The 26,978-nt window shown below is 46.2% G+C and overlaps 1 long non-coding RNA gene across 1 annotated transcript; it reads right to left on the bottom strand.

The window, feature by feature from the left end:
* Positions 1 to 601: 601 nt before the first annotated feature.
* Positions 602 to 25,109, bottom strand: LOC135579323 (uncharacterized). The gene is made up of 3 exons (XR_010472095.1): positions 23,085 to 25,109; positions 8,938 to 14,125; positions 602 to 3,958 (listed from the first exon to the last, which is right to left on the bottom strand). It is a non-coding gene; the product is annotated as an uncharacterized LOC135579323 (long non-coding RNA).
* Positions 25,110 to 26,978: the final 1,869 nt, after the last annotated feature.

The raw sequence follows: 26,978 nt of genomic DNA, 5'->3' as shown, positions 1-26,978 counted from the left end.
GGTGCCTGAAGTGATCGCTCCTCGCTGTCCGCGGCCTGGCTGTGCGTGGAGCCAGCAGCACGTAGGGCTGCCTCATCTCCTTGCCAGTTGTGTCAGGATGAGGGCTGGAGTTTTACGCTTCACCTTCTCAAAGATGGTGGTCATTTCCAGCCAGGCTGATGCGTGAGCTGGCTGCAGGCTTCAGGCTGGGAAATGGCTCAGCCACCAAAAAGACCCAAGCAGCTCCCAAACATCTGCTCGCGCAGCAGTGTGTATGAGGTGGGTTTTGGAAGCGTGTGGAGCAGGACAGCCTGGGCTGGTGCTGCTCCTGCTGAGTTGTGACAGCTGAGAACAGAAACCAGCTCTAAACATTTGGTAGTTCAGCCCTCTCAGGCTTAACGAAGAGCCTGGAGAGTGCAGAACGAGGGAGCGTCTGCTGTGCTCTCCCTGCCAGGGCCAGTGTTTAATGTCCTCCCTTGGGGTGGGGGGAAGGAGGAAGGTCTGCTTTTCTGCTGCCCTGCCACAAATGCTTGATCTTGGGTTTTTTTACTTATGGTTCTCCACTGATTTCTCTTACTGCACTTGCCAGTAGTCTGGTTAAGGCTTTTGGTTACTAGGTTCATGGAGCAATAGGGCAAGATGTTCCTCTTGGAGGGCTGCCCCATGCTGGCAAGGAGCGGTAGCCACACAGAACCAGCCAACCCTGTGCATGATACTTGTGATCATCTTTGTGTGGCTCCTACTGAAACTCAGTATGACATTTTACACCCATCCCATGCAAAGATCACCACATAGCTGGGTGATACCAGGAGAAACTGGAAGGATGGGACTTCTCAGAAGAATGACATTTCAAGGTCTCCCATGCTGCTTATTTGTTCATTTGCACTGACAACTGTTTACAAAAATCTCCATACGTCTATTCCAGAATGCACTACTGTCTCTAAATGTTCCATAGTGTGCGGTGCTCAGCTTCTACCCCAGAAGCATCAGTGCTGCTGGCACAAGACATGGCACCAATGTGCTGACCACAGAAACCTGGTGAGTGGCTATCACAGCAGAGCAGAACCAGGCTGCTCCACAGGGCTCCTGTTCCCACATACTGCTGATTAAATATCTCAGCTCTTCCTTCCCCTCCACTTGGAAATCTCCCTGTTAACTTGACTTAAGTCCTCCCTGTGGGTTTGCAAACTTGGAGGAATTTGGCTTTTTTCTTTCAGAGATGAGTTCTCCTTGCCAAGAAGGTTTTAATAACTCACCATGAAATTTATAGCTTATAAATTTAAACCACACGTGGGAAAGTGGAGCTGTAACAGTTTAATCCAATTTAACCTTGAGCGATCTGTTCCGCAGCACTCAGGCAGATGGTTCACACCACAAGCAAAATTCCACTGTGGGGTGGCAGACAGTGGCGCTCTCATCACATCCCCGTCCTTTCCTGAGATGGACAACCATGGTCCTCTGCGTTAGGTCCTTTTGACCAAACCTTTTTTTCATCCTTCTGCTGCTCTATCCCTGTGACATAGTAAGAGCCTGATGCAGTGTGGAGCTGGGCATACCCCTAGGAGAAGGCTGGGATAAGGCTTGTTCTAGCTGTCATGGTTTCCTTCCTTTATTAAATAATATCCTTTTCATGTCTCAGGGGCACACCACCTACTTTCCCTGCCCCATGACAAGAGGAAGGCACATTTCACAGGTAACCATACAAATGTACCCCTCTGGGGAAGCAATCTCCTGGGGACCTCCTTGATATCCTCCAAGTGGGACAGTCTCTTTGCCAAGTGAATCCTATGGATCATAAAAATAAAATAAAATTGAGCTATATTACAGCACAAAGAGCTGGACTGCTTTTGAGCAGTGCTAGAGACTTCATGATATTTAAAGAGCTGTTCCCATGTCCCTCAGCAGCCAGCACAGCAGACAAGCAAAGCAACAAGTGCAGCAGCTCTGACCTGCATGGCATCATTATATCCAGAGAGGAACTGATTCCTTGATCTTGGTGAGGCTGTGGTAAGGCCTTGGAGCTCACTATAGCCAGTGGTGGTGGAAACCTTATAATGACATAAAACTGCCTGATAACAATTGTATCCTCCCAAGTGTGATGCCCAAGAGACCACCCCCACGAGTACTGGGATCTCTAGAATTTACAGCTTTTGGCTTTGCAGCCATTCATGATGAGGGAGAGTCAGCTCTGTCATGGCTCCCAGCCAGTTCTACCATTGGATGGTCCAGTGTAATGAGACCCCTGAGGTGTTGAGCTCCTCCACTTTTCAGGGTTTTATCAGCTTGCTCTTATGCTTTGGTACTCACCTAAGCAGTTCTGCTGGGCGATCAGAAGCTCTTGTACTATGGAAATTGACACTTGCTGTTGTATCTCAATGAAACTAAGGCAACAGTTATGCTGACAGGCTGCTCTCCCCTCCCAAGTGCCTGGGTCATATCCCTTGATTCACAGAAACACAACGGTTATAAACCATGATTAGTGTGCACTCAGCAGGTAAGTGTTGAAAGTTTTATTTCCATTGACCTGCTGTGTCTTTTGTAGCAAAGTCAGTTTTATATCAACACTGTTCACATGTGGAGACCTGAAAGACCAACTGTACATTCATAGCGCAAGTTGGCCATAGAATTGACAAAAACCCGTTGAGTGAGGATGTAAAATGGTTGCTGACATGGGGATGCTCTAGCCCTGGGAGGATGCACTGACTGCAGACAGACTTGTGTTGGTGGCTTAAATCTGGGAAGGCTGAAGTTCTTGAGGGTGTCCAGCTAGGGCAAGCAAAGTCAATGCTAAGCAGTCACAGACACCCTTACATGTTGCATCCATCCACAGCAGTCTGGGTTGTACTATTAAGAAGAGCTGTGCTGCTGATCGTTCTTTTGCAGTCTGCAGCAGGCTATGCCTGTTGGAAATGTGCAGACCTGAGGATTTTCTGGAATGGTCAAGTGAAGAATGGAAATCCAGGCTAGACACATCATGGCTGACTTAAAGCTTAGAGGAACTGCATCAATAGCAACGCTGTTTCTGATCCAACTGCAACCAATGTTGCTTGTGTTTGGTGTGTTTGTGCACAAATGCCCTTGGTGCTGCCCTTCTTGGAGATATTCCAGTGAAAGGCGGGTAGACAGCAAATTCTGCTTTTTGGAATTCTTGTTTGTTTGTTTTTCCCCTTGGGCTTGTGCATTTAGCAGAAGATCATCAAATAACTTGCTTTGGTGAGATTTGCTTGTTTGCTGTTTTTCTTGAGAGAGCTGATGACATGTTAGATGTGACATGGTGAGACCAGAAATGCGTTTTGTGTTGTGTTCCTGGCCAGGCAGTTCCCCAGGGAGGCTGATTGCTGCCTGTGCAGCTCAGGTTGGAAACTTTGGGGTGTTGGAAGAAAAAATCTCAAAACCAGATTCCCTTCCAGTTTGCCAAGTGTGCCAGGCACCTCAGCTGACTCACCGAGGCAGAGGTTTCCAGAATGACTAATGACCAAGCGGGCATTGATTTCCACCTGTCTAATGGGACATGGCTTACAAAGTCTTCAGTTCCCAGACTGGGTGGGGTGTTTGCCCTTTGAAAATCAGATCCATGTATTGTGTATTGAGTTGGCTGCCCCAAAGAAGAAACCATAACCTTGAGATCAGGTAAGTGTGTCAGCGCTGGGCTCCAGGCTGCCAGTCATGCAAAGTGCTGAGGCAGCTACTAAAGCTGCCCTCATGTGCTCTCATGCCTCATCATTGACATGAGCAGGGCCTGAACCAGGCTTTTCAAAGTCTCATGGCCTCATGTAAGGGGTTAATTTACTCACTAAAATGGACTTACCTTCCATTTTTTTTTCCTGTAAGGATAATATTTGGTCTCCTGTTGCCACTTTTCTGCTCTCGGTGAGCACACACAATTTCTATAGGCTTTCTCCTGGCCATTCAGTGAGCCTTGAAGATGTTCTTGGTAGCTCCACATCAGCTCCACGGGAGACCAAAGCAGACCCTGAGGCTGTTGTGAAAACAAGAGCATTGCAACATCATATGTTATTTCTCATCATGGCTGTGACTGTTTATTCCTGACTCAGTGTCACAAAAGAAATACAGAAGTTCATTAGATGTCTTCTGACACAGAACTTACCATTGAGCACCCAGTTAACATCAGTGGCTTCATATCTGGTCCAGGCTGAGGTCTTCAATTGATGTGGGAGTGGGGAAAGTCCAGGTCTGGCTTGTGAATCTGACAAGTGAATCTGCTGTACAGCATGAAGTTACCCCATCTAAAGAGCACCCACTAGATGTGAGGAGACATGGATTTGGTTTATTTTTTGCCTTTCTTGTTCATTAGTCTCTGAATTTGATGGCACACTACCAGGTGTGTGTATTTTCCCTGCTCTTTGGTGACAGTTGTCAGCACAGATACAGCAGGTTGTCCCTCTTCCCTGCTGTTTCAAAGGACACAGCAGTGCTGGGCTGCTGTGGACCTGACGGATGTTCTCCTGGGAGCACTCCTGGACTTGTGTCCCACTTGCAAGGTGGGTCTGTGGGGCTAGGCAGTGCTCCTGGTTTAAATCCTTGAGGCATCCACAGCTTCTCAGTCCCGAAACATGGGACTGTCTCCCTGTAGAGGAGCAATGAGGGCTCTTCCTAGAACCCAAGAAAGGGTCTTTGCACTCCCCCTCCAGACTTAGAGCTACACCTGTGACTGGCTGTTGCTTGGACTCCAGTCCTTTATGGGTGTTTTAAGGCTAATTTTGCCTGGGCAGGGACAGCAAGGAGAGTTGGGTACTGTCACTGTGGGCTGGTGATATATAAGATATCCAAGTAGCCCTGATGACTGTGACCATGATCAAGCCGAGCAGTGTTTTGTGGTCTGTGCACTACATGTACATCGCTCATCAAGCTCACCTTTTCCTAGGAATAAAACTACAGTCTCAGGCAAGGGAGGAAGGAGAGAGCATTAGACTTTTAAGAAGCAGACTTCAGAGACTGCATCCTTGAATTTTCTGCCATTTAAAACGTTTCCCTAAGGTTTTACCAAAGTTAAATGAAACTATAATTACAATATTTTAATCCAATTAGCTCCCTTTGTGATCTGGCAGGTGCAAATTGGAGATGGATCAAACTTCTTCTTTCAGCGGATTATGCCTGGAGCCTCCTTAAAGCTGCTGTCTGGCCCTGTGTGTACACGCTGTACGACTTGCGTTATGGGGGGCACTGCAGCGAGGTCCTAAATTATGTATAGCATATGAATTATTGCTGAAATGCACTACTAGGACTTCACTCACCAAATATTTCCAGCTCCACGTGAGCAGCATGGGAAAAGCAAAGAATCTGCCTGTGGCATGGGCAGGGTTTTCATTTGCATGGATTTACATGGTGTGTGTCACTGACAGTCACAGGTCACCTGGTGTTAGCCTGATACATGCCACTAAATCTTGAAGGAAATGTATTTTGCAAGCTTTCATCTGATTAGCACAGAAATTACACTGGGACTTATATTTAAAATGGGGACAGAATTAAAACAAAACAAAACTTGGTGTTTTATTTGAAAAAAGAAAAGCCTTTGAAGGCAAGACAGCTGCCCTTCCTCAGGCAGATCTCCAGCTCACGTCTGGGACAGCATCCCTTCTTCATCCTGCCCATCCAAACCTGGAGCAGCCAGCCCAGCCTCTGCAAGAACAACTCCAGAGGGACATCTCCACAGCCGGAGCAACAATTATGGCCCAAGCGGGCAGCATCCTGTGGAGAACAGTTACACATGGATTTCCTAACACCTTCGGGTATGGTTACACTAAAAATGATGGAAAACTGCCAGGTAAGACCCCAGCTCCGGGCAGTGTGTTTGCATAGCAGAAGGGTTTCTGTCTAACAGCGCTGTCCTAATGTGGCCACATTGCCCCAGCGACCCGCACCATGCACTGAAAGGAGGAAGAAACTGTTTCTTGATAAAACCCATATGAGAAAACCCAATGGGCCCATTTTGACAGCGTTACACCGCCCATCACTCAAACCAAGGTGGGAATAAAATTACACCTTTTCTTTTACTGTGTAATTTTATTACATGGAAGTGACTGCATTTGCTGAGAAATGTTAAACCTCCAGATCAGGCACATTAAGTGGCACAACTGTCCCTTGAACACACAGGTCTGCACTGGCTGAGCACCCGCCTTTAACGCATGGATATGATCAAGGATAACTTCCTTATCTTTGGCCCGTTTTGACCGTATAAATATGATTTATTTTGCTGTTTATGTTCTGATTTCCTCTGGCAGGACTGCTGCCAGTCTGTGCTGAACGAAAGCCTTCACTTCTTTTAGAAGAAGGACTATATTTCAAAATAAGGTTTCTTTCAATACTTGTATTTGAAATCCCTGCATGCTGAATGTGTTATGTGCCATTTCTGTTTCTGTATTCCATCATCTCCCATCTTCAGGACAGGTAGAAAGGGAATTTAAAACTGGCTTTTCCTACAAAGACAGTGCTGTGCCAGTGAACAGAGAGTGACCAGCCCCAGTGAGACGCTGGAGCTGAGTTGTGAGGAGCGAGCCACAAATCACATGAAATAATAATTACAAAAAAAGCCCCAACATTGAATGTTTTCAAACAAACTGGAGAAAAGTTATTTTTGCACAATAACAGCATGTGAATGTAAGGTGGTAAAGCCCTGCTGGCAATGGCTTGCTCTGCTGTTGGGTGTAGAAATGCAGCTGCTTGGTGTGAGAGGGAACACAACGAAGGTGAGACAAGCGAGGAGGGGGTGTGTGTTTTAACAAGCAATATACCATCACATCATGGACAGTGGAAGTGCTGCATAAACCCTGGGACACCACAGAGCCTGTATATAAGATTATTGCTCAGCAGAACTGTGTATGTAGGAATGTATGTTATAAGGGTAGCAAAGTACAAGCTGGAAAGGATGTTTTGGTGGGGAACGCGTGCTTTTTAATGATCTGTGGTGCAATACAGATCTGCCTTTCATTTCCAGGGGAGGGAGAAACCGGAGACTGAGAGGGGGTTAGTCTGCTATCTGGTTTGACCTTATGATTTGACATCTTCACTTCAGCTGAAGTTCCCCTGTTTAACGTGGGGGCCCAGACCACCCCCTGCTCTGACCCTCCACAGACAAGGTGCGAAGTGGAGATGTCAAGAAGCAATTTTGGCTGAGAAGCTCTTTGCTCCTGCGGGAAGAAGTGCAGTGGTGAATGTTTGCACAAAGATTTGGGTTTGGAGTCCTCAGTTGGCCCAAGAGGTTGTTTAGTTTGAGTTTAGCTCTGTTTCTCTACATGAATTTTTTAGCACAAAAGCACAGAGAACAAGAAGCAGAAGCCTTGGCAAACTGAGGAAACCCACCCGGGGAGAATGGAAATTTACCATGGTTAGTGAACCGGAGTCAACAGAAAACTAGGAAAAAGGCAATGCGCAGGAGAGAAAAAAGGTAAGGCAAGCAAAATAGTCAGATTCGAGTCCCATAACCAGTTTAGTGAATTTACTTGATGGCTGCCTAAAAATTCATGTCCTTCATAATTTTTATTGGAAAATGAAAATCAGGCAGGTTTGGAAAAAGCTCTTTTTTTTGTTTGTTTTCCTTTGTGTTGTTGCTGACATCATGGTGGTCTACCCTGGGCCTCTTGCTGGGAGGGCTTCCTACTGTGGGGCTAGGAGAAGATGGATTGAAACAGCCTCTACTCTGGGCATAGGTCCCCATCGAGCCATGCTAACTGTGGGGGCTGAGGGAAACCTTCTACTCCTCCAACATTTTGGGGGGTGGGGGCAAAACAATCTGCAGAACCACATTTCTGTAGGAACAGCCCCTTCCTAAAGGCAAAGGCTGGTGGTGACTTTCTGGTGGGATGTGAATGTTTGAGCAGTTTCTCATGCCCATCACAGACCTCCTGGGTGCTGCTGGGAGACTCCCTCCTTTCCTTGATCCTCTCCTCGCTGCTGCTGAACTGCGCTTAACAGCATCGCAAAAGGACCAGGACACAACAATGGTCACAGAGGTGGAGAAAACAGTCTGGTCACCACACCAGGTAAGGTGGCAGGAGCACCAGGCTCCACCACAACTCCCCTCCACTTCCTTGCTCTACTAATTTGCTGCCCAGAACATCATGCAAAAAAAAAAAGAGCTGCTCCATGCATGGCAAAATGAGTCATTCCCCAGCCCAGGCAGGAGAGGGATGGTGGGCTGGAGGTTGTTTTGTGCTGGTGGGGGATTTCTGGGTCTTTGGCTGCATCTTTCATTTCTGCCTCTTCATTGACTTCTCAAGAAGTGAGAAGTGGATTTGTGCAGTTTAGTGTTTTTTGAGGCTGCTTCCTCTTGCTCAAACCGCCCGATGTCACCCGACGTGGGCTCTGACGCAGCCCCGTGGTGCCACCAGCCCTGTCACAACCCTGCTGAGCTCATTGTGGGAACCCAGCGCTACTGGGTAACGCTCAGACATCTGTAAGACTCAGCAGAAAAAGAAACCGGAGTCTGGCAGTGAGCAGAGAAAAGTCAGTTAAGGATGAGGGTTTTTGTGAGGTGCCTGTGCTCACTAGGGAAGATGGAAATGCTTAAGGTCCTTGTCTATTTAACAGTGCTAGATCAGTGGGAGTTGGGGTCCTGCCTGAACCTGTGCCTGGGAGAGAAAACACCTGAAAGCACTTTGGCTGAGTTTGGGAGCAAATAACCACCCTGTTCCCTGATGAAATCTGTAACCCCCCAAGAGGCCTCTAGCATAGGGCCTCTGCTTAACTGAGGTGCTGAAATTGCCATCTCCTGACTGTGACAGAGGAAGATGTCCAGCTGTGCACAACATGGCTGCACAAATGTCCTACATGAATGGTCAGACACCTCTGAATTCTGCAGCCTGTATTTTCTCTTCACTGACTGTAGAAAAACTGGGGTGCCTCCAGGTGGCAGCCCTGTCCACTCAAAACAGGGGTTTGTTTTTTCCTGGAGATGGTAAGGAGACCTAGGTAATGGAATTAACTTGGGATTCAGCCCACCTTAGCAGCACGGTGGTAGGATGGTGCCATGTGTGTTCGTGGTGATGCTCCCTTCATCCATACATTGGTCCAGCACCTGCAGAACTCATCCCAAACAAGATGTGGGCTCTGGGCCTTACTGGCCCATGCACAGGGTTGGAGGGTTGCAGCTCTGGCCCCACAACTTTCACAGCAGCCTTGGTTCTGCCCAGGGCCAGGCTGGCAAGAATCATGGGAGGAGAAGGATGAGCATGAAACAAAGTACAGAGCTTAGTCATTGTGCCATTCAGTTGACTGATTATGGACAGGAACCTGGAAATATAACACAGAAATGTAATTAGATTAAAACCAAAACAAAACCCAAGAGGTATAGACCTGAGTACTACATAGAAGTGACCACCACCACCAGCAAAAAGTCATCTTCTGGCACTGGGTGGTAAAGATACCATCTTCACCCTTCTGTGCTTGGACCATACCTACACAGCTATTTGGAAGAGAGGTGAAAAGCTCAGGCTCCAGCCACCTCTGCACCACCAAGATTTAGGTGGCTGGGCACCCACAAGCATGTTCTTGGGGAGAACTCAGAAATCTATGGGTAGCAGCTGAGAGGCTCTTTGCAAAACTTCAGCTTGACCCCTTGGTGGATCCAATCAATAACACCTTGAAGGACTTCCTGAAGGTGTTTAAAATAGTAATAAACCATTTAGAAGTTGACAGCAGTAATGAATTCGGATGTTCCCAAAATTTGCAGCTCAGTTTCTATTGGAAGCTATTCTATTTCTATCACAGAAAGCGACTGGTGACAGCCAACATGGCTTCACTAATGACAAATTGTGCCTGAAAAATGTGGTGGCCTTCTATGATGGGGTTACAGCATTGCTGGATGGGGGAAGAGCAACTGACATCATCTACCTGGACTTGTGCAAAGTGTTTGGCACACAACATCCTTGTCTTTAATTTGGAGAGACACAGATGTGATGGATGGACCACTCAGTAGATCGGGAATTGGCTGGATGGTTGCACTCAAAGAGTTGTGGTCAATAGCTCAATGTATGAGTGGAGAGCAGTGACAAGTGGGGTCTCTCAGGGATCGGTATGGGGGCCAGTATTATTTAACATCTTTGTCAGTGACATGGACAGTGAGATCAAGTGCACCCTGAGCAAGGCTGCCGACAACACCAAGCTGTGTGGCGTGGTCGACACTGGAGGGAAGGGTCCCCATGCAGAGGGACCTTGACAGGCTTGAGAGGTAGACCCATGTGAACCTTGTGAAGTTCAACAAGGCCAAATGCTCAGGCAATCCCAAGCACAAATACAGACTGGGCATAGAATGGATTGAGAGCAGCCCAGAAAGCCAACCATATCCTGGGCTGTATTAAAAGAAGTATGACCAGCAGGCCAAGGGAGGTGATTCTCCCCATCTATTCCTCCTTCATGGAACCCCACCTGGAGTACTGCATCCAGCTCTGGGGCCTCCAACATAAGAGGGACATGAACCTGTTGTAGTGCCTGGAGGAGGGTCCAGAGGAGGCTATGAAGATGATCAGAGGTCTGGATTGCCTCTCCTATGAAGACAAGCTGAGACAGTTGGAGTTCTTCAGCCCGGAGAAGAGAAGGCTCTGAGGAGACTTTATAGGAGCCTTCCAGTACCCAAAGGGGCCATACAACAAAGCTGGAAAGGGACTTTTTACAAGGGCAGGTAGTGATAGGACAAGGGGTAACCTCTTTAAACTGAAAGAGGACAGATTTAGGTCAAATATATGGAAGAATTTTTTAGTATGAGGGTGGTGAGGCACTTGAACAGGTTTCCCAGAGAAGTTGTGGATGCCCCATACCTAGAAGTGTTCAAGGACAGGTTGGATGGAGCTTCGAGCAACCTGGTCTACTGGAAGATGTCCCTGCTCATGGCAGGGCGTTCAAACTAGATGAACTTTAAGGTCCCTTCCAATCCAAACCATTCTATGATTCTGTTCCTAAAAGAAGGATCAAAATCAAAATGTTTCAAGGATCTGCCTAGTTCATTTCTCACAGATGATTTATAGCATTCAGGTAAATGCCCCGTTTTCTCACCAGAAAGGAGACTTGGTGGGCTAAGCATACAGAACTTGAAATTTTGCATCAACGCAGTGAAAAAGCAATGCAAAGAGCTGGTGTCTGAATTCTGGTTAGTCTAAGGATTGAAATACTTTCATTTATACATTTAACTAAGGATGAGCTTTTGTTTCTGTCACAATGCACAGAATTATTTCTAAATCATATTTAAGACTTCCAGCAGAAGAAGTTAACTAATGCTGTGAACTCATGCAGCCAGGGGAGCTCTAAATTCATGTGGCATTTAAGTGGGGAGATTGAAGTACTGATACCAAATGAAATGTTATTAACAGTTTTGCACAAGCAAAGATCTTCAAGAAATTTCAATGCAAGACATTTCAGTGCCTCACCACCCTCATAATAAAAACATTCTTCCTTCATGAAGATGCCAAGGTATGTTGCGGTAGTTTGGACATTTCAGCATCTCAGGTTCTGCTACAAGTTCCGTGCTTCTTCTCCCACATCATATCCCCCTAAGGAAGGTGCTCTGCCCTGTGGTTTTTACATTTTTGCTCTTTTTAACTAGAAAGCAGCCCAATTCCAAATGTTCCCATCCAGATGGCAGTTCTGCCGTTGGTGGTGAATCACAGAATGTTAGGGATTGCCAGCCTTTCATCCCTTGTTGCTTTGCCAAAACCAAACAAACACAAAAACCACCAAAACAAAGAACAACCACCAAGCAAACCCAAAAGCCCCCAACAATACAACAAAAAACCCCACAACCAACCAACCAGCCAAAAAACCACCCACCAAAAATAATAATAAAATATTACAGAGACACTCTGCATTTTTCAAAAGCCCACACACCTATCTTACAGCAAAATTTTCTTAACTACACAACTGTGATCAAGTCAACAACTTATAAGCATAGGGTTAGGCCACTAATTAAGCGAGAACTGTAGGAAAGATTTAAGTGGGATTTAGGGGTTTGACCTGTCCTTTTTCAAATGCCAGGTTTATATACGTGACCATGCATTTCAAATGGGTCAAGAGAGCTTGGCTGTAAGTACCCAGCACTTTGCTGTGAATTAATATTTAATCAAATGTACAACATGAGGCTGAATATTAAAGCTTATCTTTGATTTTGACTTCTATGATTTTCTTGGGTTTCTAAACCCCTCTGAAAATACTTGAGCATTTCATAACAGTGTTACTCATAGGATATGTTCCTTAGCTATGATTAAAGCTAGTGAGAATGTAAATCTACAAAGGGAAATCTAAGCATGACCTCATCAGCATAAAGTACGTGGGAGACTAATTTAGTTATATCCCTATTAGTAATGACAAATCAAATTGTTCCTCCTGTTAAATCGCTAATATAGCAAGGTTTTGCAACTCAGCACATAACACTCTTGATAAATCGGTTCAGCCTGTACACAAACACTGATGACTGCTTTAAACCTGGGTTCATTCCTGATTTCAAACTCTTTCAGTGCGTTTTAGTTGAGCTGTCCTATTTCCCTTAATATCTGGAAAGGAAAAAAAATTAAGTTAATCTCTATTCTTATGCACCGCATATTAAGCACTCAGCATTTATAACCCTGCAGCTGATTGCTTAGCAACGTCTTTGGGAGGAACGGCTCACCTGATGCGCTATCGGGCGCTCCTCTGTTCCCAGGGAAGAGCAGGGATGAAATGAGGTCAGGCAGCGTAAACTTACCCTGTGCCGAGCGGCATTCGCTCCTCTCCATAATGAAGTTAATCAAAGTCATTAATTTGATCCTGTTTTATTGTTATAATTGGAAGCTATAATTTGAAGCAGCTCAAAGAGGCAGAGTCTTATCTGTAATTATACCTTTATAATTACATTTATATTTTAAAGTAAACATTTTCATGTATTGCTGTAAATAGACAATGTATGATGGAGAATAATGCTGTCTCATACTGCTTTTCAGCTAGAGCTGCGTTATTGAAAACATGGACTGTAAATGGGAGGGGGAGCTATTGACATCAGCCAGTTGTGTGCCATTTAATTTGTTTTTTTCTTGCATCCTAAGGTTAAAACTGAGCCTAAACCCCTATACAGGCCCAATATCAAAGGCTAGGGCAAGTGGAAGAGAGAAAGGACTGCTGTTTAGTCTAATTAACTTTTAAAAATTGCAGAGCCAAGGCTCAAAGATTGTCCTCATGTAGCAAAGCTCTGGGAGTTCACGGTGGCTGAAAAGCCACATGCTGGAGACACCTCCAGACCGATGGCTGTCACAGCGGCCAGCAAGGACCGGCCCTGCTGATCCTGCGGGTGATGGGTGAGGAGAAATCCTGTTGCTTGTCCTGTGTTCAGCATCTCGCTCGGTGAGACCACGGTGGGGGTATGAAAGCACCTTTCGTCTGCACAGCCAATTTGGCTGCCTCTGTTCCCCTGGGGCTCTGCTCGTTGGCTGTCTCCGCGGCATGCATATGAGTTCCCTCCTGTCTCTGCTCTGGAGCAAACCAACTGGTTTCTCTTGGGATGAAACCTCGGCACGACTGACGGTGCTTTTTTCCAGGGCTGCCCAGACAGAAGAACCTGTCATGAGCTGGGCCAGACTCTACACTGGATGGTCCTCCAACCATCCCAGGAGATCTTATGTTCACCGACCTCCATGCTGAACTGCAGAACCCAAAACACCTTTACCTCTTGCTGCAAAACCAGAATGCTGGCAGGCTGCCCTTTCATTGCTTGGAGAATTTAAAAGTAATTTAAAAAGCTTCTGATAAATAATTACTGATCCAGGGTCTGTAGTACTCTGCAGGGAGCTGAGAGGAGACCCAAGTGGTGCACAGCATGAAGGTAACCATTGCCCTTCAGAGTGCTGGCCCTTGGCAGTGAGGACACAAGCCAGCCTGTAGCGAAGAGCAACAACTTAATGGTGCCTCCCAGGCATTTTCCACAGCAGCAGCAGCGAACACACAGCCTTTGCCAAGTAGCCAACACTCAGCATTTCCTTTCTTCTCCCTGAGATCATTTCTGGACTTTGGAAATCTCTTCTCCCCTGTGGCTGAGTGCTCCAGCAGGAAAGCGATGGAAGCTCTCCAGAGATGTAGAAATGGGTGACATGGAAGTGGGTCCATGAGGATGGGTCTCCAGAGGTAGAATGAGGACATCAAGTGTGTGGAGCCCAGAATGAGGGAAACGAGCCTGTGCAGAAACATGAAAAGTACGAAGATGTTGCTGGAAGAAAACAACTCAGGAATTAATCCCAACCCTGCTCCATTTTGGAAGGAATCTCCTGAAGAATCTAAGAAACCTGGCAGTTTACATAAAGAGTTGAAAAGCAAAAGCTGAGGTGTTTTTAATGTAGTAAAAACTGAATTCACGGATTTTCCCCTCAGTTCAAGAAGGACAGGGAACTGCTGGAGAGGGTCCAGCGTAGGGCAACCAAGATGATTAAGGGAGTGGAGCATCTCCCTTATGAAGAAAGGCTGAGGGAGCTGGGTCTCTTTAGTTTGGAGAAGAGGAGACTAAGGGGTGACCTCATTAATGTTTATAAATATGTAAAGGGTGAGTGCCATGAGGATGAAGCCAGGCTCTTCTCGGTGGCCAACAATGATAGGACAAGGGGTAATGGGATCAAGCTGGAACACAAGAGGTTCCGCTTAAATTTGAGAAGAAACTTCTTCTCAGTAAGGGTGACAGACACTGGAACAGGCTGCCCAGGGAGGTTGTGGAGTCTCCTTCTCTGGAGACATTCAAAACCCACCTGGACATGTTCCTGTGCCACCTCACCTAGGCGTTCCTGCTCCAGCAGGGGGATTGGACTGGATGATCTTTTGAGGTCCCTTCCAATCCCAAACATACTGTGATACTGTGATACTGTGATTTTGTGAGAAAGGGAGAGTGAAAGGGTCCTGTGTTCTCTACATGCTAATAACCTTGATGCAGCTACCAGCAATCTTGAATATATGTCCTTCTTGGCAAACTAGTGCCAAAACTGGGAGCTGAACTCTGAAGCTGATATCACCCTCAGGTACCTGGCTCTCAGCAAATAGATGTTTTCCATTTCTCATCTATATTTACCTCATAGTATATGTGCAATATATTTATAACTAAGCATCTGTCCATACTTGGCGTATTCTCTTCTCTGTTTAAACACACACCTGAGAAGAATCATGAACAATTTGCAGTGAAGCCCATTGCCTGTCACAAGGAATAAAAGCATTTATAGAAAAAGTTCCAGTACATCTCTGTAAAATGAATATATGAACATTGATTCATGAAAGATGAACTAGAACTGAATGACAAAGGACCTAGCAGGCACTGCGTGAACAAGCCACACAAGAACCTCAGGGCCCACATATCAGGTCAGCGTGCTTTATTTTACCTTACTGCAATGTTTAGAAGTGATACGGTATTTTTGAAGCCTTCATTTTTCAGTTTCTCATTTGAGATGTTTTTACATGATATTGCTGCTGTGAAAACGCTTGTCCACCACCAGATGTAAAGAAAAAAAAAAGGTAATAATAAAATTAGCTTCTCAAGATGTTTCAATTTGAGCACTCAAAACCAATGGTCATTCTTGTAAGTTTTGGCTATGGACACTCTGTCAAGGCTGGGAGAGAGGGGCCATAAAAGCACTGTGCTCTTCGTGCAAGTACTTGTTCTAGCAGGAGGCCAAACAGGTATATTTTGGGGCTGGTTTCTCAAGGAGGGCAGGGGACTTTCTAAGAAATCAGGAATATTCTATTAAATTCAGCAAGTGTGATTGAAATGGGTACAAGTTCACTTCAACCACTTTGGTCTCCTTCACTTGTATTGTCTCAGGATCCTTTAGAGCAAGTATCCTCCCTCCAAAAAGTTGTGTAAATGTATATAGCCAAGTGATGGGGAACTGGACTTGATCAAACAAAGCTGGAAAGGCTGGAAAAGCATTTTGCACCTCATTTCATACAAAGTCTGACCTGGCTGGGGTGATAGCAGTGGCCTCACCAGCACAGCCTCCAAAACTAAACACCCCATGGTTTCCTGGTTGCTCTTATCCTTCTTCAGCATCTCTGGTAACAACACACCAGCAGCAATCTTGGCTGTTTGAACAGAAGTCTCCCCTGTGTAGTCTGTTATTAAATTCTCCTATGTCTTTATTAGATATCAGATGCAATGAAAGAAGGTGACATCTCCAGGGAAATCTTGCATGAGGTATGGGGATGCGATGTTAATTGACTGGGGGAGACGGAAAGTCTACAAGTGTCATGATCTTCTAAAGTCTCCATGAAAGCATTAAGATCCAGATCTCTCTCTTTTTTTCTTGTTCTTTCTCCCTAAAGGCAAGCGCACTTGAGAAGCACATAGAACAAGGTACTTGTCTCTTCCCTACCCAATAGTGCTCCCTTCAATTTTAAGGATCGATTTGGTGTCTTTATTTTATATTATTTTGCCGTTATGGTGTCTATCCTGCTCAAGGCAGGAGGCGGCAAAGCAGGGTGCCCAGGTAAAGAAATAAATAGTCTAAATTGTTGTATCATATGACATTTGTATTCCTTAATTTAAAAAAAAAAAAAAAAAAAGTTAAAATAGAGTTGAAATAGGTTGAAAGAACTTGGTTTGAATTATTTAAAGCCAGGTGCTGAAAAGCTCAGGACTTGCACAGATATGGTTAAACCATGGTTCAGGAGCACTGTGTTTACGTTAGCTTTAGCCCATGTCCCTCCTGGTGTACCCTGGATGCAAGCACATGTCCTGCTCCATTCCGCTTCCCAACAGGTATCCTATGAGGGTCTGCAGATGTATTTATGATACCAGCAGTACTCACAAAGGCCAGTTTTCATACCAGAAACCCTCCTGTCTTTCACCATGGCCACATGCTCCCACAAAGCTCACACCAGGTACCTCCTGCCCTCCCACCCCTTCGCCCTTGGGCTGCCCAGGCCAAGTTTTGGGATACAGCCTGTTCCTGTGGACTTCTGCTTAAAGAACCCTTCCAGTCTGCAGCATGGCCTGGAAGATGTCTTTTCAGTCAGGGTGAGCATTAGAGGACTGCCCTTATTGCTAGAAACCTGGGATATATTTGAGAATTAAAGTGAGTTAAAACACCCTAGAAGTTTAAGCTGGGTTTTTCTTTTATTAAATTTCCAAACGACCAAAGCGGGGTGGGGGGAGGAGGTGGAGAGAAAGACATCTTAACGTTCTCCTTAAACTCATTTTTAGCTGTAAACTAATTGGAAATTTGTGTTTATTTCTAATGGGGAATGCATTCTAATGTTTATTTCTAACGGGGAATGCATTCTGCACCGCGAGCGCTGCAGCGTGGTGAAGGACGTGCTCCGTTTTCCATCCAGACCAGAAAAAGGATCTTCCGTTTGGGTGGAAATCACAGCCAAAGCTGCGTGGGGCGAGGACGGCTGGTTCTGCACAAGAAGTCCACGTGGTCCTGGGTCCGGACTCACACCCACCTTGTCACAGTGTCAGTGCTGGCTCCAGTTTGCTCTATGTGCGCAGATTTCCCTTGCGTCTCTCCGGACGGGGAGACACGTACTCGCAGCACTGTTGGACATGGCGCACACCCCCTCTGTTTTGGAAAAGCAAATCAAGGCACTGTTTGCTCCCAGAATACATCTACATCCCAGCTGCGTTATTAGTTGGCTGTCGGGCTCTTCCGAGCCCAGCGGTCAGACGCAGCTGCTCGTTAACTGCACAAAACCCTGCGCCTTTACGAGGAAGATGTGTTGTGGTTGGCTGGGTGGGCTGTGGTTCTTGGATTGCCTCAAAAATAGTTTTCTGCTTTACTAGACCTGAGTGGCTGATGATCTTAACATTTGCTCTAATTGCTGTTTAACTTCAGAGCTGCTTTAATACATGTAGCAGTAGTAGTTACAAAGAAAATACTCTACCAGAATTGAAATAATTAAAAAAAAAATATATATGAAGCTTTCACATGTACAGGGAGAGACTTAAACATGCACCGAGCTTTTTAGGGTCTGGATTTAAAACAGTATAATCACAGAAACAACAACAGAGGCCCTAAGGGTGAGAGAGGTGATGTCGTGCAAATCAGAAAGGAAGGAAAGCGTGCAAATTGCTTTCTAATAGATTTTTTTAAGGTGTTGAAGGAGACTTGTTGGTTAATCTAAGCTGTCTCTAAGTTGAATTTTTGTTTTGTTACAATTTATTATTATGATGATCAGGAACTGATGTAGGATTGCTAGGAATAGGTAAAGTGCTACTAAAATCCGTAATAGTTTATCTTTGATCTGCTGAGATACGGTATCAGCATGTCAACAGCCCGGTAGCAATCAGGACCTGGTTCTCTTCTTGCAGGCACTGGCACTGGGGTAAATCTCTGATTCAGGACAGCATTTTGGCACGAGCTGAGCACTAAGTGCGCAGGCAGGACAACAAAATCTCACCCTTTTTTAGCCCCCTCTTGCTGCCCAGAACTGTGCAAATCTCCCCACAACCACCCATTATGGACGAGGTTTTCCCTCCAGCCCTCAGACCTGTGAAGAGCTGGGAGATGCAGGAGGGATGCAGAAAACTCTGTCCTCCCTCCTGACCCCTCTCGTGTCCCAAAAAGGAGAGCGAGCAGCTCCAATGGAGGTGACTGATGTTATAGCCCAGCAGCAGAACCCTAGCAGTCACATTTTCATGGCCTGTCCAAGCTGCAGGTATGATGACCAAAATCCAGCTAACATCCAACTGGAAATGCAAGATGTTGGCTTCAGAAAAGCTGTATGCCTGGAAGGTCTGTAGAGGACCAAAAAACCCCAAGAAGCTACAAAAAATGATAGGGGTTCCATGGTGACATATCTGTGACTTAGCAACAGGGTTCCCTCGAGGAATAAGGAACTCATCCCACCAAACCAGGGATTTATTGCTGCAGACTCCAGCACGGACAGAGAGACCTGTACTCCTGCAAACAACCCCTCAGCACAGACAGCTCCGCAAATCTTGTCTTCTAGGCAATCACTCCTGTGTCACAACAAAACCCCCTCCTTATTCCTAATACCACAAGTCGGTGGATTCCAGAGGGTGAATGGGGCACTACTCTCCATCAGAGCATCCCGGGTGTCTGTGTCTGTGGGGGCGAAGCCCAGCTGGGGCCCTGCACTTCGAGGAAGCAGAGTAGTTCAGGTCAGACTCAGCCTTCCTTGCATCTTTTTTGTACTACCAAATGTGTGTATCCAACCCTTTTGTACTCAGAAGTCTACAAAAAAAATAACACAACACCCCTTTGTTTGCTTGTGATGTCTTTTATAAACATTGAGGATCAGTGTAAAAAAGGTAAGCAATTACCATGAATAATGTCGCAACCATTTCCTTGCAGTAATGCTGATAAGCGCTCCCACTGCAAGCCCTGCAAACAAATGTGTCAGCTGAGTTTTTCTCCATTGGCATGACCCTTTGCGACATCACACATGAGCTGAATTAGTATTCTTGGGATGGCAGGAAAAGCTTTTTCCTCCAAGTATTTCTGTGAGCGTGCAGGCTCCGGTGGTGCAGCTGACCCTGCCGAGCCCTGAGACAAGGAACACTTTCCCCATCTCCTTCACCTGCAACTTGGCTGAAGGCTGGGGAATGCAATTGCAAATCATTTTTCCTTAAGTGAAGGCCTGTCCTGTGAAGTGAGACTTAGCTTCTCAGATCCCTTGTGTTTTGACTCACTTTTACCACCTTTGGATGTGTATATTTGCAAATAATTTTCACTGAGAAATGACTGAGGGTCTCTGGATACAGCTGCTCTCTAAAATCAATTGACACTTTTGAGCCATTACTGCCTGCATCCCAACTGTAACTCAGCTGTGCTGCAGTAGTCAGATACAACCAGGAATTAAAATGCTGGTTTGTTGTGGAGATTTTTATATTTTATATATATAACATGTTTTTCTTTTTTAATTTATTTGTTTATTTATTTATTTATTTATAATTAATTCTCACTCAGAAGCACTGAGATTTTATAGCTTTCTGTCCTGGAGTTCAAACTAATGCTAAGGGGATCATTCAGTGAATGCTACTAAATATTTGTTCAGGATGGGAACATTCAGCACTGCTTTGGCAAAGTATTTTCTTCTGTGCACTCCTGACTAATAGAGTTTTCCCTTTTCTTTGTAAAAAGCAGATTTTCCTGCAGTTGTTTCAATGAGACTTGAAGGTTCTGTACCCTGGGGCCATTGCGTAGCTGCTGGAGCTCTGCTCTACTGGTGACCTGTCCTTCCTTAGAGGTTATTAATACTTTCTTCATTAGCGATTTAACATTGCAAAATGAAAACTGGTTACATCAGCTACGGACTCACTGGAGCTAAGTTTGTGAACGTAAAACATCATCATTCATGGTGATGAGCAGGTACCAAGTATCTGCTCTCTGCTGCCCTACAAGCAGTTGCAGGTTGTCCACCTTCTTATCAGCCAGATTTATAAAGAACCAGGTAATGGTATCAACACAAAAAGTCCTTCATTGTAACATTTAGGGTTCTTCCGCGGGTGTTTCTTTCCTTCATCACCTAACACTCTCTTCTAGGTGTTGTGTGTCTGTAGAAGTATTAATACAGTGACTCACATAAAGTTGCCCATGGCTTTGTTAAAAATATTTAACTGCTCTTAAGCTTCTGGCCTCATCCTCTGGGGGAATTGCCTTTTTTCAGTTTCCTTTGGTCTGTGTGTGCTCTCCGAAACCTGTTAGCAGGAACCATCAGCTCAGGAGTGGGTGCAGAGGGTTGGACCTACTCAACCCATACTCAGAGATGAACATCTGGCAGAACCTCTGGTGCCATCTGTGCCAGCTCCTGGCTCCTTCCATTGCTGGCCAAGCCTTACAGGGCCAGCACCGCCAGCAGCATCAGGTGAAGGATGCGGGATCCCAAATGGGAACAAAACGGAGGTAAACACCTAGTAGATATAAAGCAGAGCGGTTGTGGAGGGTCTTCGTGGGGCTGTATCCGTGGGTATTGTAGGCCAGTGTGAGCAAGTGTTTGTATTTCTCTGCTGGTGTGTCTGATGATCTGGTAGATCTCATGCAGTGCAACATCTGTGACACCAGCATGAGAACCCACACCTTTCAGCAGAGGCGTTTCATTAAGTGCACTTATTGCTTAGGCTAAGCGGGGAGGGTAAGACACTCTTGCTTGGGAATCATCAAAAAGTTACACTCTGGGGCTGTGCAAGCTGAGAACTGTGTACACAGAACAGATAATTATCCCCCAAGTTACAAATGGGCTCAGAATTAGAGCGACAGCCAAGCTTTGCATTAGATGGGAACAGCTGCATACACCATAGCCTCCAAATTTCCATAGAAACTTGGATCAGCCATAGAATATCTTCATTTTGTAAATGTTTTAATTATGATGCTATAACATTGTTCTGTAAGGATTGCAATGCTAAAGCCGAGGCTCCATGGAAGCCAGAGTTTAAAAGCAATTTCCCTAGACTGTATTTTAAAAAAAGCAAAGCTGGTTTAGGATTAAGACTTATGGTTTCTGATAGATTTGATCTTTTTCCATGCTACTGCATGCACTCTTTTAAATAAATAAACTCCCACTGAGCTTGCTACTCCAGTGGGACTGGATTGAACTTCCAAGCATGCATGAATTATAAAGTCAGATATATGTTCCTGCAGAGAGGAGAATTACTCGCATAAACCATCACTGATGCACGTAGCCTGCCTCAGCCCTTGTAAAACAAAACCCCGGGTGCGCGGGTGCAAAGAGCCGGTGCCGCACCCTGACGGGTGCATTGCCCCACGCAGACGTGTCGCTTCCTGGGTGTCGCAACCGCTCCACGTTGCGGACAAGGAGATGGCCCTGCAGATTGCAACAGGGGCTGGCAGGATGTGGCTGCTGCGTGCGTGGCGGCTGCACCGCTGCCGATGTTTACAAGATCAGGTACCGAAGTGGAAGTGGAGTCTGGCGGGCGGCCCTGGGAGATCTGGTTAGATCAAAGCCTTTCCCACGGCCAGGGCTCCCGGCGCGGTCACAATGTGCCTCGCACGGCAGCAGTGAGTGGCGGCTGTGTCACCGCACTGATGCTGTCCCCTGGGGTCTGTGTGTGCCCCAGCACAGCTGGGCCGGAGAGCTCTTCTGCAGCTGAGCTTTTGTAAAACCAGCCAGAGGACCCAAGCTGCTGTTGTTTGATGCTGCAAGATGCTCGTGGGTTGTCCCAGCCTGGTGGAGACATGGGTGTGGAGCTGCACCATGCAGCTGGGAGCCTGCACAGGGCCAGACCTGCCTGCCCAGGGGCTGCGGGGCAGCAGGTCCAGCTGTGGATGCTGCCACCTGTGCTGTCACCTGCTCAGCCACCAGTGCTGCCACTGGTGCTGCCACCTGTGCTGTCACCTGCACAGCCACCGGTGCTGCCACCTGCGCTGCCACCTGCGCTGCCACCTGCGCTGCCACCTGCGCTGCCACCTGCGCAGCCACCTGCGCTGCCACCGGCGCTGCTATCTGTGCTGTCACCTGCACAGCCACCAGTGCTGCCACCGGCGCTGCTATCTGTGCTGTCACCTGCACAGCCACCAGTGCTGCCACCAGCGCTGCCACCGGCACTGCCACCAGCCCTGCCGGCCATGGTGGTGCCCTGCTGCTGCTCTGCCCCCCAGGCTCCTCTCCCTGCCCTTTCTTTGCCTGTCCTCCAGGGACATAAGGCCCTAAGGATCAATGCTCAGCAAAATGTTCCTTAACTAATACATCTGCCTGGGATAGTCGGTCAAGTTGTTCAGATGAGGTAAAGCTTTATTTTTTTTCTTTTGTTTTTCTTTTTTTTTTTTCCCTCTTTCAGGGCAAGTTTTGTTTGCATTTCCTTGTGGGATGAGTAGGCAAGGGGGAGCTAAGCATCAAACCCCAAACCTGTCAGCTGTTTATGGGCACGGGGCCAGCCATGGCTCTGTGGTTTCTATGTGCTTTCTCTATAAAATGCTGTGTTTTGCTGCCCTGCATTATAAGGAGTGGAGACGCCAGTTGGTGGGAGACGGTGCAGCCGAGCAGTCGCACTAACATTCCCATGAGGCTTAGGTCAACAGAAGATGTTTGCCCAAGCCCAGCAAGCTGTGAATCAGAATATGGCTCCCAACAAAAAAGAAACCCTCCTAGCCCGTGCTTTGCGAGTCATCAGTCACAGCAGAGTGATGAAACACTTGTCCCTTCTCACCCTGATAAGCGCTTTATTTTTAGCTTACCTTTTAGCATCGCTTTGGCAGCTGGTCCTGCAGGCTGGGCTGTCGCTTCTGGCTCCCCATGCAGACGCAGACCCCGCTGTCGGCGCATGCTGGGCTGTTGCTGAGCCCTTCCAGCTCCTAATTTACACTCCAGGACAACGTGTCACTGCAAAACATTTGCTTTGTCGTGCCTTCATCTCCCTTTCACCTTTTGCCGCCATGCCGCTTCACGCTGTGACTTCTTGCAGGAACAGATTTCTGATCAGCTCCGCAAATGTCATCCTACATCTTCACATTCACTCAGTGCCTTCCAGCAAACTGAATATTTTAGGGGCGCTTTGGGGTAACTTGTTAAGACAAGAAAATGCCGGGCAGGACATTGTTCTGTGCAGAGGAGCTGCCCGTGCAGCTCCAGCTCTCACTGTGGTGACAGAAACCAACTGGCTGCGTGTGTCCCGCCAGCAGGGTCTGGGTGGATGCTCAGGTGGCTGCTCAGAGTATCCCAGGTGATCCCAGTGTGTCCCAACCAGAGCCTGTGGCAGAGTATGGGGACCATTTGCGAAAGCTGCTGCCAAAGTGAGTGACTCCATGTCCCCAGCTGCTGTGGCTTTGGGTGCTTTGGGGCTTTTCTAGTAGTGCTGTGAAAACACCACCAGGGATGGGAAACTTGGGGACTGGCGATTTTCTGCTCGCAAGTGTTAATGCGTTCAGAAGCAAATTTACTTGCAGAAATGCTTTGAATTGGACACAAGTTTGTTCAAATCAAAAAACTAGAGAGAAGGAGAAATTTTAGTTCCTGTTTTCAAATGTTTTGGTTCAATGTCTTTCGGTCTTACAGAAAAAGGTAATGTATAAAGGCCTGCATCAGATTTCACAGAAAGCAAACACTTTGATGTACCTGAAGTTAAACAATTTTTGAATTGCAATTGATAACAAATGTATTACCTGATTCAGAGTGGAAAACAAATTCTGAAATTGCAGATTTTTCCCATAAAACAAAATTAAACAAAACCTGGCTCTCTTCCAGCTCTCCCTTCTGAATGAAATATGTAGCCCAGTTCCCTGAAAATAAGACAGAGCTGTACGTGTGACCAGGATGGTCCCTTTCAGCCAGTGTCTCAGGCTGCTGGATTTCCACATGGGATTTCTTAGCTGTGTTGGGTCAACCAATCATGTGCTGGGCAATAAACTGGAGGGTTTCAGGACCCGGCCCCTGCTCAGCCTGTTTCCATCTCCTGGCCTTTCCTAACAGATGGCAATCCTCGTGCATTTGCTGCTCCACGATTTCTGCTGGTGCTTCAGAGCATTTCAAGGTCTATCCCAATCCTCTAACAGCAGAAAAGGACCTCAAAGTCCATCTGATTTCTCTGAGGAGATACCTTAAAGATATTCAGTTGCAGCATCTTCATCAAGCACAGGTGAGGAGAGCAAGTCTACCTTGTAAAACACTCATGTTTTCTCCCAAGAGCTTTTCCCTCTTCCCCTTGAAATAGCTGGTCTTCCTCCACCCTCCTCTTCACCAGCAATTAGCCAGCAGACTGCAAAGTTGCTCATGGTGGGGCTCTCGGTTGCCTCACTGCACACCGTGCGCACTGGGAATCTTGATTATTGTTATTATTATTATAGTATCTAAAGGGCTCAGGCATTGCAGCAGGCATTTTGTGTCAGAAAACAGATGTGCACTTGAAGGCAAGATTCAACAAGTGGGAGACAAAATTAGAAGGAAGGGTTGATATTAGGGACAAGTGGCCAAACTGACCACCACCTCTCACCCTTTGAAGTGCTAGATAAGGCTAATAAATGGAAATGCGCTCCATAAAAAGTTATTAAATGTTTTAAAATTTTAGGCTAGTTACAGACTTCATTTATTTTTCTCAGCCATACAATTTTGAGAGGCTTTGAAGTCCTGTTTTCTGAAGTCACTTGGGCAACCCAAGTCCCAGTGACTTTCAGGGAGATGGTAACTCCAAGATCCCTTCGCTGCTCTAAGAAGCAGCACATTGTTTCTTCCTTCATCTAAAGATTCTTGAATACTGAACGTGGGGTCAAACGTTTTTGAGTTAAGATATGCACGGGGGGAGGAGAATGAGGATGATGCATCTAAAAAGCCCAATATTTTATCTAAAATTGCCCATTTATATGACATATCTTTTTTTTTTTTTTTCCAAAGGTGATGCTAAGTACTTTAAACACCAGTAAAACGTGAGTTTACTTGATCATGAACTTGACACTTTAGATGTACTAAAAAAACATAGCTTAGATAGGCCTCCTCTCAGTTTATGTGTTTATAGGTATTTGGTGGAAAAAAAATAGGCAGTTTTAGATGTTTGTGAGTCTCTAAGGAAAATGTTCATTAACACAGCGCCTGCAATCAGCCACGATGTTGTGTCCCCACAATCAGCACCGTCCTGCAGCACCGGTGTGCTAGAAATCCCCATCAGTGCCCAGGAGGGGATGACCAGGAGGTGTTACCCCATGCCAACAAGAGCCAGGGTATTTCTTAAGCATGATCTGTAACCATCTTGCAGAGATCAGAGTTAATTTGTGGACAGGCAAAAAAAACCCCAACAAAATATCTTTGGAAAAATCACCGGAGCATTCAGGGTCTGTTTTAGATTATTGTTTTTCAAGAAGACATAAGGTGGTCCATTTGTGATGAGGGGAGATGTTCGTACAAGCCCTCTTGAAGTGCCGATGTCTGCAACCTGCTGGTCAAAGATGTGATGCTGTAAAATCACAGGAAATGGAAATGAGTTTATCAAAGTGGGTATTTTTCATGCGTCTGAAAGTCTGACATGGGAGCTTTGCCGAGCTGCCATCCTGGAAAAGCTTGACTGCTCCCATTCAGAGGAAATAAATAAGAATATTTTACTCTTTTTTTACTGTTGATAAAGGGTTGGTGTGGCCTGAGGACAGTGAGCTAAGGGAGAAGAAGCAGAGGGAGAAGCACTCCAAAATTTGGCTTCAGTAAATTGTTCCTTAGAGTCAATGACTCATTATTTTCTTTCAGTGCATGTGGCTCTCTGTGTATAAACTCAGTCAGAAAAATATCCTTCAGTCATTCGTGAGAGCTAGTAATGCTTTCCTAAGGATTAATTCCTCCTAAAAGATACTGCCTGCATTCCTTTGGAAGATGCCCTCCCACAGGCCCTCTCTTACAGGGCTGCACTAAAAATAGTGCTCAAAGCTTCGTTGCGACAGCTCCGTGTTGCAACTTTCATGGTTAGGTAGGTAAAGCTACTTTAATTCACCCAGCTCAATCCACTTAAATTTGCATGATAATGTTGTTAATTATCCATGTATTTCAAACTGAATAATGATTTCACAAAAAGATAAGACAGGGCCCTGGTTTTCTTTCCTTATATTTTAAAAATGCGCATAGAGTTTGCATAATTAACATGCATTTTCTCTGGAATGGAGATTTGTATCTATTGCAGGTTGAAGTGCAAGCTTGTCTGCACACTGGGACGCCATCCTCCAGCCAAGCCATGCGCTGGGATGCTGTTGTTCTCCAGATGAGATGTGAGCTGGGACGTTGTCGTTCTCCAGACGAGATGTGAGCTGGGACACCTGTTCTCCAGCCAAGAAGTGTGTTGGGTTGCTGTTGTCCTCCAGCTGAGACGTGAGCTGAGATGCTGTTATTCTCCAGCTTAGATGTGAGCTGGGATGCTGTTGTCCTGCAGCTGAGAGGGGTTGCTGTTGTCCTCCAGTGACTCGCTTGGCACACGTGCTCCAGCAAACCTAACTCGCCATAGTTTGTTGCCACATCGGTGCTGACCAAAGGAAGCTGCTGGGAACATGTCTCCAGTCTGGGTTAAAAATCTCTGCAAAAGGCTGTGCAAAACAAGCTGCCGCCCAGCTCCTCTGCACCTTTGCTGCAGGGTGGCAGGGGTGGGTGGGAAGGGCAGCAGCTCA

Source organism: Columba livia, chromosome 4 (genome assembly GCF_036013475.1).
Source record: "Columba livia isolate bColLiv1 breed racing homer chromosome 4, bColLiv1.pat.W.v2, whole genome shotgun sequence".
NCBI classification, from domain to species: Eukaryota; Metazoa; Chordata; class Aves; order Columbiformes; family Columbidae; genus Columba; species Columba livia.
Note: the sequence above shows the minus strand (reverse complement) of the source record. Positions and strands in the feature narration are given on the sequence as shown.